At 40.6% G+C, this 20,790-nt stretch overlaps 1 pseudogene; it reads right to left on the bottom strand.

The window, feature by feature from the left end:
- Positions 1–20,223, bottom strand: part of LOC144529327 (neoverrucotoxin subunit alpha-like) — a 39,530-nt pseudogene extending 19,307 nt beyond the window's left edge.
- Positions 20,224–20,790: the final 567 nt, after the last annotated feature.

Raw genomic sequence — 20,790 nt, 5'->3', positions numbered from 1 at the left:
GAAAGGGAACTAAACAGGCTTTACAACGGTATAAGATTTATTGCCAAAAATTGCCATTGTTACCACAGAGAAATAATCTACCAAACACAAATTTCCTTATTTTTTGTGGGCAAGGCTGTATGAGGGTGAAGGAAGGGAGGGGAGGAAGTCTAGCCTGAACCAGTTCTGACTATCAGGGAATAGCAACAAAGGTCAAGGAGCACTTACACATCATCTACTTAGAAACATTTGTGCTGAAGGCAGAAATTGTGAAATGTTAAGCAATAGAACAACAAACCTGTAATTTACCATAAATAAAACAAACATGTAAATTACTATTACAGTACCTACTGAAACTTTAAGGAAGGAATAAAAACACATTGACAAATATTTAAACACTGTGGAATGCTCTGGAAAGTGGTTATCAGTAATGTAAGTCCAGGATAATAATTTGTTGCATGAAGACGAAAACATGCTAAATGCATGGTCGTATAAGAACCAGAATCTATGCATTTCATTTTAAGCTGTTTAAATACATATTTGGGCAATTCGTGTTAAAAGAGAGAAATGGCAGTGGATATACTTCTTACAGTAGCTCTCCCCGTCTTTAACATGCTGTTAAAAACACTGCTTCAGATGCTGTGATATCATTTCTTACACATTTTTCAGTAGGATACTATTTGGTTATAAAAACTGCCTTTTTACACAGCCAATACAAGTGTCTACACATCATTGGGAATTCTTGATAAGATGAAATAGGTCACTGCCAGCAGTGATTAGCGGTTTAATTTGTCTAATCCTCTGCAACTGTGTAATGCTACTAATGCTGTCATCCTACTCCAGAGCAGGATGACAGAAATCTTTTTCAGTATGAAGTTAGCTTCCAGTTTCCCTAATCTCAGCTGTACACTGCATCTCTATAATTGTCTTCCTAACTACTACAGTGATGCTGTGAGACTGCAGAAAGAATTTGGCAGTGCAAACAGCCTGAAGGGGTATACACACACACACACACACACACACACACACACACACACACACACACACACACACACACACACACACACACACACACACACACACGTGTTTGAGACTGGACGTACTGGTAACTCAGTTCACATCAACAGTACATGAGGATATCTTTAGTCTTGTGGAATCAATTAATTGGAATCAAAGTAGAAATATATTTGAATTTATTAATAAGTCACTAGGAGGATCTGAAAAGTCGCTAAATCTAGCAAGAAAGTCGGCAAGTTGGACACTGTCCACAACTTTACTGCTGCAGCTTCCTGAGTTCCCAAACTACGGAGCGTGATCACGGAACGCGCGTTAATCACGTTAAAAGGAATTTGCGTTAACTCGTTATTATTATGTTCATGTTGACAGCCCTGAAACATACTGTATATTATCTCCCTCTCTCTCTGGCACTATGCAGGACAAGCCTGATGATTGAGGATTCTGGAGTTGAGGAAGTACAAATTAGGGAATTAGGAATTGCGCCAAGACTAATACACACAAGGAAAGGAGGGTGGTAACGAGGAACAGGCGAAACACTTCAGGGCGGGGCAGACAATCACAAAGGCAGGAAAACACAGACAGGACATAAAACAAGACATGACACATTAGTAGAACCTACAAAATAAACAGGGAAATAAAACTAAAACCCATCATGATACTATTAGCCAATCATATTCATTTATATGGCCACTAGCAGGCCAGGATAAAGTGACTGAGAACAAGTTAAAACCTTGCAAAGTATAAGAAAGGCTGATTAACAACAACATGAGGCTACTGTTTCAAAATAAAAATAAAAGATAACGTAATATAGTCATTTCAATTCTGTCCGTGGATTACTACAATGGGGGAAAAAGGGAATTATGTATTTACAATAACGGAAAGCAAGCAGGCAACCAAGTGACATATTCTTCCTTTCTGTCTCTCTCCTCCAACAGTAGCACTATTCATTGTTCTGAAACAACAGCTGAGCAACAGTCACATGTATCTCATGCATTGTTGTTTTTGATATTTTTCCATGGAGCTTAAACATGCAAAAAAATATAACTGAGGGGGATAAGCCCCATTAAGACCCCCTCCTTGCACTGGTCTCGGCCATTAGGGTCCTTGTTAGGGGAAACATAGCATAGCCAGCTCTATCCTCACAGCTCTGTGGAATAAGGTCTGGCTACACCACAGATGCATTCTGGGATAAGATAAAAAAAAAAAAAAATGCTCTGGGTTGCATTTCTTTAAACCCTGTTGATGTTGTTTTGGGAGCCCAGCTTGAATGTGCACACACTTTGAGTCAAACACATGCAGTCAGACATTTTCTGGGAGAAGAGGGAAGGATCAGCAGTCAGTCCACTTAGTGAGCAGGGACCCAGCTGAAACCCTGATCTCATTCCAGCAGACCATCAGAGGAAACACACTCACTAAGCTCCTTAGAAAGCAGCTCAATAATTCTGTACAGAAGTCCGACACATCCTCTCTCCTGGACTGTATCCCCAGCCCTCAACTCTTCTGATAGACAGAATAACGAAGGAACACCGCAATAATAGAAGAGTGGAGGATTATGCTATGCCTTAGGTTCCTCCAACATCCCCTTTTAGATGCACTCAATTGAAATGATTCCTCTGTGCAGCTGTTTCCTGACAATAAGACTACTCTTACATAAGCAATAGAGCAGATTGTAGAAGTTATGAACTCTAATTGGCCAAAGGGATATTAATGCTGTGCTCACTTACCCAGTCTCAAAAACTGTTGTGTGCTATTTAGTCATTAGTAATTAATTTTGCTGACATCTGACATAGTGCTAAATGAGCAGATTCTGATGTCAGTGTGTCTGTGCTACATGATTGATCCTGACACTGACAGAGCACACTAACAGCCGGAGGAAACAGAGGTGAGCCTCATGTCTTAGTCATGGTGGACATTAAACTACGTCAACTTACTTTGTCCACTTGAATGCATTTTCCACAGAACCCTTATCTTAAAAAGCACATACTGGAATCTATTTTCTGACATTTTAGAGACCAAACAACTAATCCATTCATCTAGAAAATAATCCACAAAATAATTGTTAGCTGCAGCCCCACTGGAATCACTTTCTCACATCATACAAGACATTTTGTTTCATAAATTGCTTTACTGTTTACCTTGCTAAATAATAATTAGTGTGAACCAATCTAGCACCACTTATTCTTTCTCTTTTTGTTCCTCTCCTGTTGACTGGAGCCATTGTTAGGATGTGTTTCATTAAACCTCCAGAACATTGTGAACTGAACTCTGCTTTGTGTCATTTTGTTCTCCGAGCACTTGTAACTGCTTTCAGAGTCAACTCACAGAGGTCAAGCCAGATGATAATGGTGTGGCTTGATGGAAGTGGTGGGCTCTGAAAGACCCTTAAACATAAAGAAAATACAAACAGCGCCAGCCTGGGAATTTCACCCAGGGAATAGAACTAGACGGATTATTAACAACCCTTTACACACATTTTATACCACAACAAAGACTCCAGTCTGCAGTGTAGTTCATACATTTCACTGATATACCTGAGAAATACACAGTCACATTAGGATTCATGATCTAAGAAAGTTTTTGTTGTGTGTTATACTTCTTGTTAGGTTTTGTATGATGTGGACCCAGGTGAGCCAAGATGAAGTCTACGAGTTTTATTCACAAACAAAGACTGTTGAAGGCAAGGCCGGGCAGGTTAGCCGTGAGCAGAGGTCAGGTAGGTTAGAGCAGACTTGACTTTGAGCACAAAAGACTCAACCAGGCCATTTTGAAGCAGATACAAAATGCAAAGGGTAGTAAAAAGACAAGCTTATACACAAAACACTAGAAGCTAATCACTACAGGTGGCCTGAGGTACTCAACCATGTTAGGTGAGGAAGAATGTGCCAGCGAGTCACAGGAAACCTAGAATCTTAAAACAATAGGGGAGCAGAGAAGTCTGCCAAAACTCCTGATTCACTCCTGATCTCAACACTGCACTCTGCATCTTTATAATTGTCTTCCTGGCGAAGCTGCTCTCTGGCCAAGACATTCTGTCTGTGGCCACAGTAATGCTATGAGACTGCAAACAGCCTGAAGGCAAGACAACATCACATACACACACACACACACACACACACACACACACACACACACACACACACACACACACACACACACACACACAGAGGCTGTGACTAGTTTTCTGCTCCAGGCCCACCCTCCACTCGTTACATCTCATTTACATACAGATTACATAGAGAAGCCAAATGCAAACTTTTGTATTTAATTTATTTTTTAATTTGAGCATTTATATTTATTTCTATTTTCCATTTCCGGATTTTAAATTTCTCTTTTCATATTTCCATTTTACCAATTTCTCATTTCAATATAATCTTTTATTTACTTTTTTCTTTTTAAATATTAATTATGGCCTGACTATCCTGAGAACTAAAATATAATACTAGTTTATTTGTCATTTTCACTTTTGACTTTCTATTTTCCTTTAATTTTGGGTAAAATGACCCTAGTATTATTTTTTGACTTCGTCATTATATAAATTCTATATTTTCAGAATTCCTAACTCTTTATGTTTTTAGTCATATTTCAGGTGTGGTCTTTTGATAAAACTACAAAATCCCTTATTTTTCTGATCTAGTATTCCAGTTCTTAGTAAATCAATTTTGCATTTGGATCTGGATTTGGATGAAACTTTAATAGTGACAAAATCAGTGTTTAATAAATCAGACAGAGGTTGCAGGTTCATGGGAGTTGAGCTTCTGGGCTCAGGGTTGAGTGTGTGTCATGATGTGTTAGCAGGCAGGCTGGCTGGACTGGAGCTCCGGGTCAGATGACTGCAGACTGGCTAAGAGAAGCAGGCCAGCACTGCGACAGTGACTGACAGGAACAGAACACACTGAGTCATCATACCGCCTCCGGAAAAACCATCCCAACTAAATATTCTATTGTCAGTTTCAGTAATCAGCTGCTCATCCTACCACAGACAGAACCACTGCTTCTTGAACAGCCGGAGACAGCTACTAGGAGCAACAGTTGAGACATTCAGGGTTACAAAGAAACACAGAGTGTATTCCCATGTTCATTACGACCTAAGTGAAATAGTCACAACATAGTTACATAGTGTTTCATTATCTTACAGGATAAAAGCAGTAAGGATATCCATTTTTTGATGTATTCTGGGATAGGGGAAAACCACGCTTGTGTATTGTTTCCAGGGAAACAGTTGTTGAACTCCAGTAAGTAGGCTGGTAAAAAGCTATTTTATTCCCATTAAACATCGGATGAAGTGATTCTTTTCAATAATACGGATGATGCTTAGTCATATATAAATTAGTCATGACAAAAAATTATGATAAACAATGTATTTTTCCACGATTCCACTATGTTAGCGATTATAACATTACTTAGCTTGTTTGGTAGCTTGCTTAAAGCTAAAGTGCACAACTATTTTATAATATTGAATGTCCGTTACATTCAAGTCATTGCCAAATGAGTTGATACCAGTGACTGTAAAATATAGGTTGATACAAAGCTAATTAAGGCTATCAGCTCAACAAAACTCTCTCTGTATTTCTCAGTATGGCTATGTTTAGAAAATGGTGTCGTCCGGCGACATTCATGCGCAGAAACTCGAGCGATGCGTTTTACGTCAAAGCTGAGAAAGGACAACAGCAGCATTCAGCTTTGGGTACAAGAGGACATACAAATTACAAGATAATTACCTCTTCTGAAGAGTCCATCATGTCCTTCTTGAGCTACTAGCAACTGTGTGGAGGGGTGGGGGTGGTGGTGACCAAAGGTTTGCGTCATGTGGATGCACCATAGTGTTGTCATTACTTAGAATTTCTCATGGGGTGACAGAAAGTATGCACTATAGCTTTAATAGCTTGTTGGATAGTTAATTACCTAGCTTGCTAAGCAGTCAGAGCTGCTCAAAGAACGGACTTCTTCCCTCCTGTAGCTAATTATTGCAACATGGTCTATGCGATGCAAAATCTTGGAGGTGCGTTGACTGCAGACTGGCTAAGCGGTTGTGTCAAAATCGTGTCGCACCGCGCTGACTGCAAGAAGCATGAAACACGTTATATTTGTCATAGTTCTATTATATTGCCACTGTTCATCATGTCATTCTATTATACCCACTGCTGAGTCATATTTCTGTATCTCTCGCTCTCTCTCTCTCTCTCTCTCTCTCTCAGCCGCCCACCAAGAATCAGGTTCTGTCCGAGGTTTCTGCCTGTTTAAAGGAAGTTTTTCCTCACCGCACCAAATACCTGTTCTTGTTGGGTCTCTGTAAATTATATAGTGTGGTCCCGACCTACTCTATCTGTAAAGTATCTTGAAATAGCTCCTGTTATTATTTTATAATCCATAGAGCTAGAGTTACATTACGTAACCTTTGTAACCACTGAGGTCCAACTGAACCAATGAAATAGTTCCTGCCTCCAAAGTGACTACATACAGGCAAGTGTAGGCATGTGTGTATTTAAAATGAAGAGTTCACACAATGTACTCATCGTTCAGCACTCTGACACCCTGCTGCTTTCATGTGTCAACACAACAGGAAATAAATTACCATGCGTCTTCCCTAAAGCTCTCAGCGGAGCCAGAAGAATGAGTCATTTAAACTTGAAAAACTTCAAAGGCTATGTTTGACAGTCGCTGTCTTCGTGTTTAGTTTTTAAATGGAGCTGGTTCTCAGAGCAACGGATGGAAGCCAGGAGTAACAGAGGACACACTATAATGAAATAAGACAGATGGGTGCTTTATCTTCATTGAGAGCAGAGCTACACTTGAACTGTGAATAATGTAAGAAACAAAACATGGGGGACAATCCAGATGTTTACCTCAACAGCTACTGGAGTGTCTTCCAGGAAACATCTGTGCAAGCCTCTTTTGAAATGCACCTGTAAGCTTGAGCTAATCACTAAGCTCAGAAAACATGGTGTCATGATTATGAGGAGTAATTCGGCACAAATGCTGTTGGGGTTGATAAAAGGCTTTGCAGAGCCAATTACGTGCAGGCAGGGAGAGCAGGAGATGTTTGAATCAGCACGTTGCAACAGAAAGTCTTATATAACTCAAGCTGACAAGGAAGGAGATGCAAATTGCTGTAACTAGTAAGCTTGTCGTGTCCCAGAGCCAGGATGCCTGATAGCATATTACAGATTACACAGACATATTTTAGTCCACTAAAGTATGCCTTAGATTTATTACAGCACAAGTGAATTGCTTGGACTGCAGTTCCCCTGAGTACAACTGTCTACAATGGTCAATGAGGCTTGATATAGTCTCTCCAGGCCAGCCTACTGAACTTTTGTCCCTCAGTTTGTTACTCAGTGTAACTAACCAGTGCCTGAGAACAGAGGACTGAGAGAGAGAATGATGATTTGGTTCAGTAACACTCTTTGATCTGTAATATTAAATGGATACTTCACCTATTAGCATTAAGCTTCGTATCAGTAGAAACCCAGTAGTCATTTACGAATGACCGTGCTTCCCTCCCTCATGTCCCCCTAAGACAAGAGATCTCTGTATTGTGTGTCTGGAAAAAAACCCTCTGATGACGCAAAAATTGTCATTTTGCGTCATCGGAGGCTTTCTCGGCCAGATGCTATAGACTACAACCAGCTAGTTCCGCTTAGTTTTCAACCCGCCCATAGGGGGTGGGACTGTCACTACCCGATGCAAGTCGAGTGTCAGCCATCTTGAAGCTAAGCTAACAGGCTCTCTCTTTTCAGCAGCAACCTTGCAATTATGTGCATTCAAACTACCGCACATGTGTACCACCGGGATACATTGGTACAGATTGGAGAATATGCAGGAAACTTTATTACGGACGGAATACTTGACACACTACGCGAGCTTCGCCTGCTACGGAGACCAGCACCTCAGCCTGCGGTGTCGCTTGATGCCGCTTTGGAAGGGGACATCAAAAGCAGTGTGCGAGAAAGCGGAAACGCAGAACGAGGGCAGGAGTTTGAGCTAGGTGGAAAGCTAACGCTAGCCGGCCACCTGTCCCATCCATCCTGCTTGCAATTGTCCGCTCATTAGACAACAAACTGGACTATATTCAACGAAACTCCCAGCGCGAGTTCAGAGACGGCTGTGTTTTTGTTTTTGTGGAAATATGGGTGAACAACTGTGTACCAGACTCCGCTATCCAGCTACCAGGCCTGCTAGCCTTCCGAGCAGATAGAGATGCTGCTCTGTCGGGTAAGACTCGTGGAGGTGGGCTGTGCATATACAGTATGTTAACACAGACAGTTTTTTTCACGGCTGTGTTTGTACTCTTGTGTTTACATCCCACCAAGTGCTAATGCTACCAATGCGTTAGGTGAACTTTATGGAGCTATCAGTGAGCTCCAAAGCGCACATCCGGATGGACTATTTATTGTTGCTGGTGATTCCAACCACGCAAATCTCAAGAAAGTTCTTATATTCTACCTTCACCTCACGGTGAACCTAACTTATAACAATCAGTGCTCTGTTACAAGTTTACTTATGCCTGTCTTTTGTTGTCTGTTGTCTGTCCTGTCCCTTGTCTGTCTTAAATTCTCTACTTTAAGTAGTAATTGCACTTTATGTATAGTCTACAATGTGTGTGCACTAAATGTAGCCTGTTTCTTATGTCCTTTTTATATAATGTCATTTTTATATAATGTCCTTTTTATAAAATGTCATTTTTATATATTTTAAATGTGTAACACCACTTGAGCCACGGTGAAACGTTGTTTCGTTTCACTATATACAGTGTATATGGTTGAAATGACAATAAAACACACTAGACTTGACTGCCCTCTGTAGGCGTGGCTTGGGAGTGGCCTCGTAGGGAAGCGAAGCAAGTGCATTCTGGGAGTTGTTGTCTTCCATCCACATGAACCAAAAATACATTTTCTGGCTTTTCTCAGTCTAGAAGGCACCAACTTCTAAAATTATTTCACATTTCTACTACATAAATGACCCAATTTAAATAAATATTCAACTTTCCAGCGGTGAAATATCCCTTTAAGTCACAAGGTAGCAACAAGATGATCAAATCAAAAACATATGGCTGCCAATAGTATTGGATTATTAATGGAGTCGAAGAGGAACTTGAGATTTCATCTACTAGAGGAGATGAGATTAGCGAAATAAGACACCATTGCATCTTTAACCTTCCATTAAAATATCTTTAAGATAAATGTGATAAACCTGGAGTTTAGTAGATTTCCACAGACTATAGACTTAATAGACTTTAAAACACTACCTTCTTCCCCAATAGCTGCTATCTCTGTTGATGCCGAAAAGGCATTTGATATGGTTGAATGGGCCTATCTGTTCAACATTTTGGAAATGTATGGGTTTGGCAGCATTTTCATTTGGTGGATGAAGGTGCTGTATAAGCACCAAGAGGCAAACTGACGGTTCATTTCTGGATATTTTGCTCTTGGAAGGGGAACAAGACAGGGCTCACCTCTTTCTCCTTTGTTGTTTTGTTTAGCCATAAAGCCTTTGGCAGCAGCCATAATGGGGGAGACTAACTTCCCAGGTGTTATGGTAGGATGTGTAGTGCACAAACATATTCTTTATGCGGATGATCATTTTTGTGTCCGAACCTAGCAGATTAATACCCTGTCTACTCTGGATCATTAAGTACTTAAGCTTTTTGAAGGGCTCCTAAAAAGCTATGTGCTGGGGAAAAGTGTATACTATGTGCTTATTATTTTATCACATATACATATGTTTATTTGGTTTACAGTTTGTTGTCTATTTGTTGTTATTATTTCATTGAATTCTATCGTCTTTACATTTTATGGTTTAATATTTTATCTTGTCTTAATTGTTGTCTAAGAAAGTGTACCTAGGTTGATAATGGAGGCCCATTGCATATGTGGTGATGACGAGTGGGGGGAGGTTCAGGATGGCAGTTGATGTATTCATGTTGTAAATTGTATGTTTTGTATTTTGTTTAAAAAGAAAAAAAAGTGAATCCCAAAAAAAACACTACCCGCTGCTTCCTGATCTGTCAGGTGGGAGCAGGGGCGCCGCCAGCAATTTTGGGCCCCATGACAAAAAATCAAATTGGGCCCCCTCTGCGCAGCTGTTGTCACCACATCTCTAGGACCTAACGGTCCCATCAAAAGCTTTACATAACTCTAATTAAAGGCTTGCAACTGTCTTGCTTCTTGTAGTTCAATACTAGTACTAGCACAATATTTTCTTCTGGTGATTCGTACATGCATGCAAGTCTAGCATGCAGTTCACTATTTGATGCAAGAATAAAAGCAGCCATAGACAATGTGGTGAAGGCCATCTTTTACAGTCTCAATATATTTTTATTGTAAAATTTGACAAAATGGAAAATTCTCTTAACAAAATTATTATAATTATTAATGAAAAACAAACAAACTTAAATATATATTAACTTTTCAATCAAAATAAATTAACATCATCCTCTCAAAAGAATGAAAACAGCTGATTTTTTAACTTAGCTGCACATATATGCCAACAAGAAAATAAAGTGGACATGTAAAATGGAATTTCCACACCAGGGTTATTATAGTGCTACAAAACCGATCAAGTGATCACTAAATCAAAAGGTTTTGAGGTTTGGAATATGGTCATAACAAACTAACAGTACCAGTGACATCAAATTAAAAGGTATGCATAAGAACAAAGGACTCCTGGAAACCCAAACTTTTCTCTCGAATAACAGGCATGTCATTGAACACAATGTTGCTCACCTTCTTCACTGGGAAAGGGAAGGGCACAGTTAGGGGGAGACTGGGGTGCTGCTGACTCATCTGTTGTTAAGTCTGCTAAAAGGGGCAAGGACAATTATTTAATATGAATATCTTGCTAAACGTTTCCCTGCACTGATTAAATGGTGATTAAATGTTGGCTAACACTAGTCTGTAGCTAGCTAGCTTATTTCACCATGGACATTAAGCCAACAGGTTAATACCACTCAGACTATAGGCTACCCACCTTTCTTGGTGAAAAACTGGTTTACTGTTTGACACCCTTTGTCTTTCCTCTCTCTCTTTTCTCTCTTTCCTTTTTTGAAAACCAGATTTTGATTTTACGTTACTTGGCAACATTGTGGTCACTGTAATTCTGTAATTCTCACACCATTACTGAGTGAGTGCGTTAACGCAGGACCAAACCATTTCATGCAGATACAGGGGGTCAGTCGGTCAATATGGATGGTTTACTTTTTGGTTAATGGGGATATTTAACTTTGACTGCCAAAAACAAGTACAAACAAAGAGATCATTCATTTTATTATTATATTTGAAATATATATATACTGAAGGATGATGGTTTAATAATTATATATATTTTTTTATATATATAGTTTTTACCTATTTTTGGGGCCCCTGTCAGTCATGGGCCCTTGGAATTGTCCTAACTTTTCCCCCCTATACGGCGCCCCTGGGTGGGAGCAAATGAAAACAACACACAGGAGAATCCTGAACATAGACACATATACTACTGGCATGGCTGAGACAAATGGATGCACATAAAAACTCCAGTCAGAGTTAAACAGGTGCAAAAAAAAACCCAGAAGTCTGGTTCTGGTTCTGCAGACAAATAATAGTCAAATGTTTCTCTGAAGCAGGTTTTGCCTTGGCTATTAACTAACAAATCTCTCAAAATGATTACATCAGAGTTGCTGGGAGGTCATCAAACAGCAAGCCGATTTATTGCATCTTTGAGTGCTGCATTTAATTTCCCAGAGGGCTATGAAAGTGGATTGCTTTTCATTTATTCATGTAATGAGGGGAGCTCAATAATACTAAATATAACAGATTTGCTTTGTCACTAACTGCATGCTCTGTTCAGAAATACCATTTTGGGCCATATGATGCTCTGAATTCCACATTCACATTCCCATCCCTAAAGAATGAATGTGACAATACAAGGCCTCCGATATGTGGATTACAAGTGGGAACAGCTGTAGAGAACAACAACTTAATTGAAGGATGCTTGAGTTTCTAAAAATACAATATATTCATCTTGACTAAAAGTTTCACTAGCAACTCTGGAGGCTCAGTCCACAATACCAAAGTGTGCTCTCTGAAAATGCTGCCATCTTAGATCTTTGAAAAAAAGTGCTCTCTCCTCTGTGCAGATTGGGGTTGCACTTTGTACTACTCTTAAGGACAAGTAATAAGTTCAAAAATAGGAACATATGAATTTATTTAGTGACACCTGTGTTGCTTATTTGTTGTTTTCATACATAATGTTCTTGTTACAACAGAATAAAAATGTGAAGTTGCACTTCAGCTTTATGTGACTTAAGTAAAATTACTAAATAAGTAAATAAAATGGCCTAATTTGATCCTACAGTGTTGTACTCTGCACTTGCTTTTTACACATTACACATAATAATGGACAATGATCATCTTAAAATAGAAGATACACTTCATCACATAGAACATAAATGATCAAAAGGTAAGTAAGTGGTCTTGAAGAGTCTTTCATTTGGACTCGGTCTTGACTTGGACTCTGCAAATACTTTTATATTTGCACTCTTTGTATTTGTACTCTTCCCACTTTGTATTGCAACAGCTGCACATGCATTTGTGCAGAGGATATGCGGCCCCCCCATCCATCAAGGCCATCCAGGCGAAGCGATGCTTGCATAAGGCGTGCAGCATCATCAAAGACTGTTGTCACTCCAACCACGGACTGCTCACTGCACTCCCCTCTGGAAGGCGTTACAGGTCTCTCCACACCCGAACCAGAAGGTTCAGAGGAAGCTTCTTTCCTGCGGCTGTCACCCTACTGAACTCTAGCTCTTCATCCCGGTGACAACCAACCAACTAAACCCAAAACCCCCCTATCCCACCCATAGTGTTCTATTTATTTACAAATTCTACTGCTCTTCTACTATTCATCCTGCATATACACTTATTCTTACTACTCTTACCTATAATGTTACTGTTTCTGCACTACAATGGTACTGTTACCACACTGCACATAGCTGTACATACTGTACATATCTGTCTATATGGTTCATACTGAATATCCATATTTATTCTGTATATATGTATATGTATATATATATAAAAATAATAATCATTTGACAGCCCTAATATATATATATATATATATATATATATATATATATATATATATATATATATATATATATATATATATATATATATATATATATATTAGGGCTGTCAAACGATTATTATTTTATTAATCGCGATTCATCGCTGAATTTCTATAGTTAATCACGATTAATCACATGTTTTATCACATGATTAAAATTCTATTATTTTGCATTTCAGAACAGTTTTTAAGTACATATTAACAATGGAAAGGAATTCTTACCAGTGGATCTTGATTGGGAATCAAAGTAATGCAAAGAAAGTGACTTTATGAACTTGATTTTAAGATTTGTATTTGTTTATTATTTATTTATTTACTGTAAACAAAAGAAAAATGTGTGAATCTAGTCACACATTTCAATCTAGAGTCAATATAGTGTGCAGTAACTCCTAAATAATTTAGATTACTCAAAGTTCCAGTTTGGCTGCTTTCTCCGTGTCGTACAGGCTGTGTATGTGTGAAACTACTGTCTCCCTCGACGGCAATGTATAAGACGGGTCAGAACATGCCAACCGTAGTACGTCTTTAAGACCCGAGTCTTCTACGATGCTGACAGGTCTGCAGTTAGTTGCCACCCATTTTGCAAGAGCGGTAGTAATTTTTGGGGATTTGGTTTCATCCGCAGGTTGGCGAGTAGCACTCTCCAAAATAGTGCTTTGCCTGAGCCTGCTAGCATCAACCTGAGTCACGTTAACTGTACTACGCTTAGCTCGTAGGTGGTAGCTCAAGCTTGACGAGATTCGGTGATATTTTAATTCGGCTTTACACAATGTGCATATGGTTTTCGACTCGTCTGGGAGTTTTGAAAAATAAAAAGCGCCATTCAGAATTGTGTTGCTGCTGTCTTTCTCCATCATGCCTGCAGCCTGCAGCAGCAGGATGCGTCACGAGGAAGTATGGCAAAATAGTAGCCTGTTAGGCACGACGCGAAGCCGAGTGAAGTGAAAATAAATGAATAAATGGCGGCATGCGATTAATGCAATTAAAAAGAATTAACGCGTTATGCTCGGCCCTTAATCGCATCGCGATTACCGTGTTAATGCTGACAGCCCTAATATATATCATTCTTACCTGTAAATAAATGTTTCATAACAATTTCAGACACCCCTATAGTGGACCATACCATATCAACCTCGCAGTGCTTGTCTGTGTTACAGTGGCTTCTACTGGGCCAATGTTTCCGCAGGATGATTTTTTTGTCCACAGGTTGGGTAAAGTAGACATGTTTTGCATGCAAATAATATTTATAAATATAACACCCATCATTTAAATGAAACTATGTATTTGTGTATAACCAAATCCTACCAAACTGAATTCAGATCAGCATCTACACAGACGCCAACACACCACTTAGATAGTTTAGAGAAGTGGAATCTCTTGTCAGATTGCTTCTACTCATGCCTGTGTCATCTGCAGAAGCTGAACAAAGCTTCGGTACCCTCAGGAGGCTCAAGACGTTGTTTTTTTCCACAATAGGACAGGGTCAACTGAAGCATGTAGCTTTATGTCATATTCATAATGCTAAACTTGACCTTGTGGATCGTAAAGAGATCTTTCAGGAATTTATTGCTTTCAGTGACAGATGCAAAAAGTCTTTGGATCTTTTTAAAGGCCCAGCAACTCCAGTAACTGTCTAACAGTACTTTTCAACATACTTTGCATTTTTACATTATGTTATATCGATCTACTTTAATTTTTGTAATTTGTTATATTGGCAATTGGTTTCAAACATTTGCACAGCATATATTTTAGTTAAAGGAGAATTCTGGCCAATTTTTACGTTAATCTTGATCGCTATAGTTATGCGAGTACTTTCGATAGAAAAAAACCCGACCTGGATCGGTCCTAGCAAACTGGAGTTGCTGCAGCTACCTCTCTGAGCGTCCACTGAGCTAAAACGGCAGTTGTCGGGGGAAGTTTTAGAGTGCATTTGTGCCACTTAACAGACACAAAATGCAATTAATATGTCTGTGCCACATGAACAGGGCCCTAACTTGACAACAAGATACGTTTTCAACTCAGACATTGTTTAAATTCACCTAGCCTGTCTTGATCCTGCCAGTGGGTAGCTTGGCCTGTTAGCTGCTAGCTGCTAGCTGTTAGCTGGTAACTACCGTCTGTGATACGTGTTCAGCCAGGCTTTTGTGAAAATCATCACGCAGCATTTCTGTGTGTATTTGTAGCTCATCCATTTTGTATGTGATCGATCTGGTGTTGGTGAGTAGGAGGCTTGGCAGTGTCGATCTGTGTGGTAGTTCCCTTAGCCGGGCAAGCAGCCTTCGTCCCCGGCTTCCGCAGCGGACAAAAATCCCCCGAGCGCCCGGTGGTCTGGTGGATGTCTTCCAGAGAACAGATTATGCTTTCGCGGCGAAATTTTTTTGTTTATTTCCCCCTCAAATATACGTAATTGAGCACTGTAGTGGTTATGACCATATCAGTGACTATGTAACTACATGGAAAAGAGATAAATGATGTCTGTGGCTTGCACAGGAGTTACTGAAGCCTAGCTGTAGCCTCGCGCTGTCTCCTGGGAATTCAGTTGTAGCAGGAAAAGGTAAACAGTAGTGTGCAGATCGGAGCATAGTGTGTGAAGAGCGAAGAGCGGAGTTGTTTATAAGGGAAGAAGCTTGGAGTAACGTAACTATGGAGAATATAGCAGATATACAACACATGGAAGAACCTTTTGAGTTTGATTGATCGTTCTTATTCATTCAAACCCGAGTATACAGACGAAGAACTAGCCTCACAAGAGTTGGAAAGAACGAGACAGACGGAGGGGCAACAGGCAGATGAACTTGCTGCTCCAAGCACAAGCTAAAGCTAGCCTTCAGTAACTGGAGAACATGACATGACCTGTCCTCTGGAGGACATAGCCACACCACCGCTGCTCCCTGGATTGTTATCGGGATGATTATCACAGAAGCCTGGCTGAATACACTCACCGGAGGGCAGCAAGCAGCTACTACCGCACAATTTTTTTTTTAGGGGGGAATAAACTTCAAGACGTGACAATGTCTGTCCTTTGGAGGACATAGCCACACCACCGCCGCTCCGTGGATTGTTATCGGGATGGTTATCACAGGAGCCTGGCTGAATACACTCACCGGACGGCAGCTACCAGCTAACGGCTATCAGCTAGCAGGGCAAGCTGATAGCCGTTAGCTGGTAGCTGGTAGCTGCCCTGTTCATGTTGCACAGACATTTTAATTGCATTTTATGTCTGTTAAGAGGCACAAAGGCAACAAACAACTGCCGTTTTAGCTCACTGGAAGCTCATACACGTAGATGCAGCTTCTCCGTGTTGCCTGCACTGATTCGGGTCGGGTTTTTTTCAATCGAAAGTACACGCATGTTTATAGCGATCAAGATTAACGTAAAAATTGGCCGGAATTCTCTTTTAATGTGTGTGCTTACCACATGAGTAATACAGATCTGAGAATTTTACTTTTCAGAAGTACACACACACACACACACACACACACACACACACACACACACACACACACACACACACACACACACAGACACAACAATCTACTTTCAAAAGCCCAGTATGGGACCTGTAGGAGCAGCTAATCCCTCATGTGAAAATACAGATTGGATTTCTTATGATTTTGACTGACATGTCTTTTATGTCGCTTTAAACTGTGAAGCTTATGGCTTTACCAAGGTCTCATTCTCCAACAGATCCGAAATGTGTGATGTTTCGAATATGCAGAACGTTTTGAACAAAACAGGAGATTATTTAAAAATAATAATAATGAATAATGATAATATTTCCTTTACATAAATAAAGCTATCTCTCTCTCTCTTTTAATCGTTCTGTTATTGTTGAAATTAAGTGAAGGTGCTTTCTCAGAGATAGGGCTGTTTTTTATTTAAAACAGCTATTTACTTTTATTTTTTACCCTGTCTTTGCATTTTATTTTGTTCACAGTCTGTTTTAATAAAAGTGCTTGTTACATGTCATATCTGGCTTTGACTAACAACTGAACATTTAGCCCACTTTGTAGAAAATACTGAGATATACATTGTGTATCGACAAATCTAGCTAGACCACATGGGTGTTTTCTGTGATTCTGAGCATGTTGTTGTTCAAACATGAACTTCCTCCACTGGTGCCGTGTCAGCCTCTGCTTACATCATGAGACTGCAGTGCCACACTTTCTTTTGCTAAGTGATAAAAATACATACTGCAAAGGCTGCATTATTGAAGCAGTGATGCAAAGCTGACAATCTGTTCCACTGCCCTGCCAGTGGGCAGAGAGGAAATAAAACACCAGGCGGCACACACACACACACACACACACACACACACACACACACACACACACACACACACACACACACACACACACACACACACACACACACACACACACAGCATTTTATAGTCTTTCCACCTGTGCAAGGACTCAAAAGGCGTGTGATAATTAAATGAAATCAGTGAGTTGAGGATAACATGCACAGCATTTAGCCGCTGTACATTCAGACATTCAATATAGTCAGAGAGCGCTGTGCAGAGGGCCAGAGGTGTGTCACAGCTCCCGCTGTATCTCATCTGCCAGCTGCTGCTTTTTTTGGCAGTAAACAGTTTCGGAGTGTGACCATTCATATCTGGTTGTGCTGTGGCTGAACAGACAGGAAAGTGGAGGGATTTTGGTACTGTGGGACATATGGATAGAAGAAGTTTCAGATGTGTGGAAAACCTCTGATTGAAATTAACATAAACCAATAGAGCTTAACAGTGTGATTCAGGAAGTGAAAAAACAGTTTATTTTCTCCATAGGGTTTTTGATCCCTTGTTAGAACTCTCTTGTTAGAACACACATTATACACAGGCCCAAAATACACACACACGCCATGGACCTATGCACTAATGGGGAGATGTCAGAGTGAGGGGGCTGCTAATGACAGGCCCTCCGAGCAGTTGGGGTTTCGGTGCCTTGCTCTAAGCAGTGCCCATTAGGTGACTGGCACCTCTCCAGCTACCAGTCCCTCACATGGTCTTGAGCCGGCGACCCTCTGAGGTACTGCTGCCCCACATGAAATCAACCTTCTTTTAAGGAAACATGTTTTATTCATGAAGTCATGGAGTAGTACTACACTACTCACAAGCATAGCAGCGACGTCTCTGATTGGTTGAGCTTGCTGTTACCATGGAAATGTTTACCGAAACCCACAAACAGCTAGCGAGCTGCTACCACTAAGGTCTCTGATCGTTTCTGTACAGTCTTGTAGCGTTGACTTTTTTTTTTTCAGTTTTCAAAATGTTCTTTTGACCTGAATCAAATGTTTTATGGTCACAATTAGTCTTGGTTCCAGGCTTAAAACTAGTCAGGCCCACGGCCCTTTGCCGCATCATTCCCTGTCCCTTCCTGTCTTCAGCTGTCCTATCAAATAAAGGCCAAAAATGACCAAAAATTTCAACTTCTTTAAATAAGTATTTAATGAAACGTCAGTGGAGCTATTGAATGGGGAAAATCACTTTCAGGCCCAGAACAGTCCAAAAAGTGGGCACTCGCTGTTGAGCTCTATACTGTCCTTAATTTTCTGTTGTTTTGGCCACTTTGGCAAAGTGGGATTGTAAATCTGTGTTCTGTGTGTTTGTAGGCTGAGAGACAGAGGATAGGAGAAATGGAAACGAATCTCAGCTAAAAGCGTGTGCAGACGTTTTCTCAGTAATGATCACCACTTTATCTTCAGTCAACAATTCAACTGGCAGTAGCAGGGCTTGGGTGGAAGCCAGCTGGGCGAGAGAGGTGATAATGTGGGGATTAGAGTTTCAGTTCTGCAGTTATTTCTGAGAGACTGAGCTGCTCTGGATGCAGAATGAATCACTTTGGTTCAGCTAAACCTCAGTGGACATAGTCAAAAAGAGAAAAGTATAATACAATTTTCAGAAGGCAGTTAGCTAATTGCAGTGTTGCAGTCAAGACCACCTAAACCGAGACCAAGTCATCACCAAGACCAGAGTGTATTGAGACCGAATCAAGTCCAAGACCAAGGCAGGGCGAGACAGGGTCAAGACCAAGACCTGACCAAACAACAGAAACTAGATCCCTGAAACATATGGCGCTTACCCACTGCTAGTACCAGCTCTACTCTACTCGGCTTGGCTCGACTCGACTTGGCCACGGTGCCCCGTCCTCCATTTTCCATTGCAGATTTAGTACCGCCTCATGCCTGAGGCGAGGTCGAAGGTGTGTTGTTTTTTACTCTCGGCAAGAACATTTTTGTTTCAAAAGAAGCTGGAGGCAGCAAAAAAAACAAACACCGCTGGCTAAACTATTTAAAAATGGCGGGTTTGTTCAGGACACCCCCATCTGTCACTAGCAATGATGATGCAGTGATTAGTGATGATTCTGGCACTTTCACTGGCACCAAAACAAGTTCCTTCCTGAGACTATTTAGCAGAGCCACTGTCGCTGCGTCTGGAGCTTAGCGCCGCCCAACACCAGTGGGATTGGCTTAAAGAAATACAAACAACACAGAGTTTTTTGCACCTATCCCAGAATGCATCTGTGGTGTAGCCGACCTTCCTCCACAGTGCTGGTGTGTAATGCGGAACTAGGCAGGCTCCAACCATTTCTTTCTGTGAAGTAGCTCTATGCTTGTAAGAGTAAAAAAGGTGATAATGATCAGCAAACTTTTAAATTTGCAAAACTTTTCACTTACATTTAATCAATCATATATTGAGATAATACTGTTTCAATGAAAACTAAAGCATGTTCACAGAGCCTTAAAACTGTGCCAAATTGTTGGCAGTCTTGGCACTTTCTGTATCCTGTCATGCCTTGCGGTATCTATTTTCAGCACTATCCCACAGTGGCGTTCTTATCGCCTAGGGAGCTACTCTGTCCTTCAGTCTGATTACGGAGGGTGAGAAGGGGATGTTAAATGTAAAATGGACTGTACGGATGGTTTTCTGCATGAACTCCTCTCAGAGTGCATCTCACAGCCAGAGCTCATTGTTGCTTCGATGATGTCACTGTGTCCCGTGACCAAGCCTGACTGTGGCAGCAGAGACTGGCAGGAGCTTTGGTTAATGATGCACAGGAGACCAGGGCTCATAAAGATGGTGGTCCTCATTGATTCCAGACCGGTGCTGTGACATGTCATGGCCAAGAGCAGATTACCCCCTGACCACCTGATTAGTTTTGGTATTGCGGGGGGACAACGCCCATGGTAAACCCATAGACTGTTAATATTAATGGACAGAGCATGTGTGACATCACCCATTGGTTTTTGGAGATCTGTTACGAATCGTCGAGTTTGCCGTTACGGGCGCAGCCATCCTGGTTGCGGATGTGACGATTTTAGACGAGAGGGAAGAGTGAGGGAGGAGCCACGTTACGTTCACTGGCACTTAAACACACTTTTCAAAGTAGAGCTGCCCATTAATCAATCCAGTACCACCAATTACAGTTTTTAACAAAACTGAAAATTAGAAGATTAAAAGATAAGTCAGGCAAGATCAGGGCTGTAGCTACCATTAAGGAAACTGAGCTCATGTTTTAACATTTCATACAGTTTGGCGGTTTACATGATAATTTAAAATAGCTGCATTCTATGATCACACACATTACATATATTACACATATTGGTTTTTAAGGCTAGCTCAGATTTGGTTGTTAATCTTAAAATGTGTTAGACTTACCCTAGGCAGGCGATGGGTGGTGCCTCTAA

This window comes from Sander vitreus, chromosome 14 (assembly GCF_031162955.1).
Source record: "Sander vitreus isolate 19-12246 chromosome 14, sanVit1, whole genome shotgun sequence".
NCBI classification, from domain to species: domain Eukaryota; kingdom Metazoa; phylum Chordata; class Actinopteri; order Perciformes; family Percidae; genus Sander; species Sander vitreus.
The sequence above is the reverse complement of the archived record's forward strand: the minus strand, read 5'-3'. Positions and strand labels throughout refer to the sequence as shown.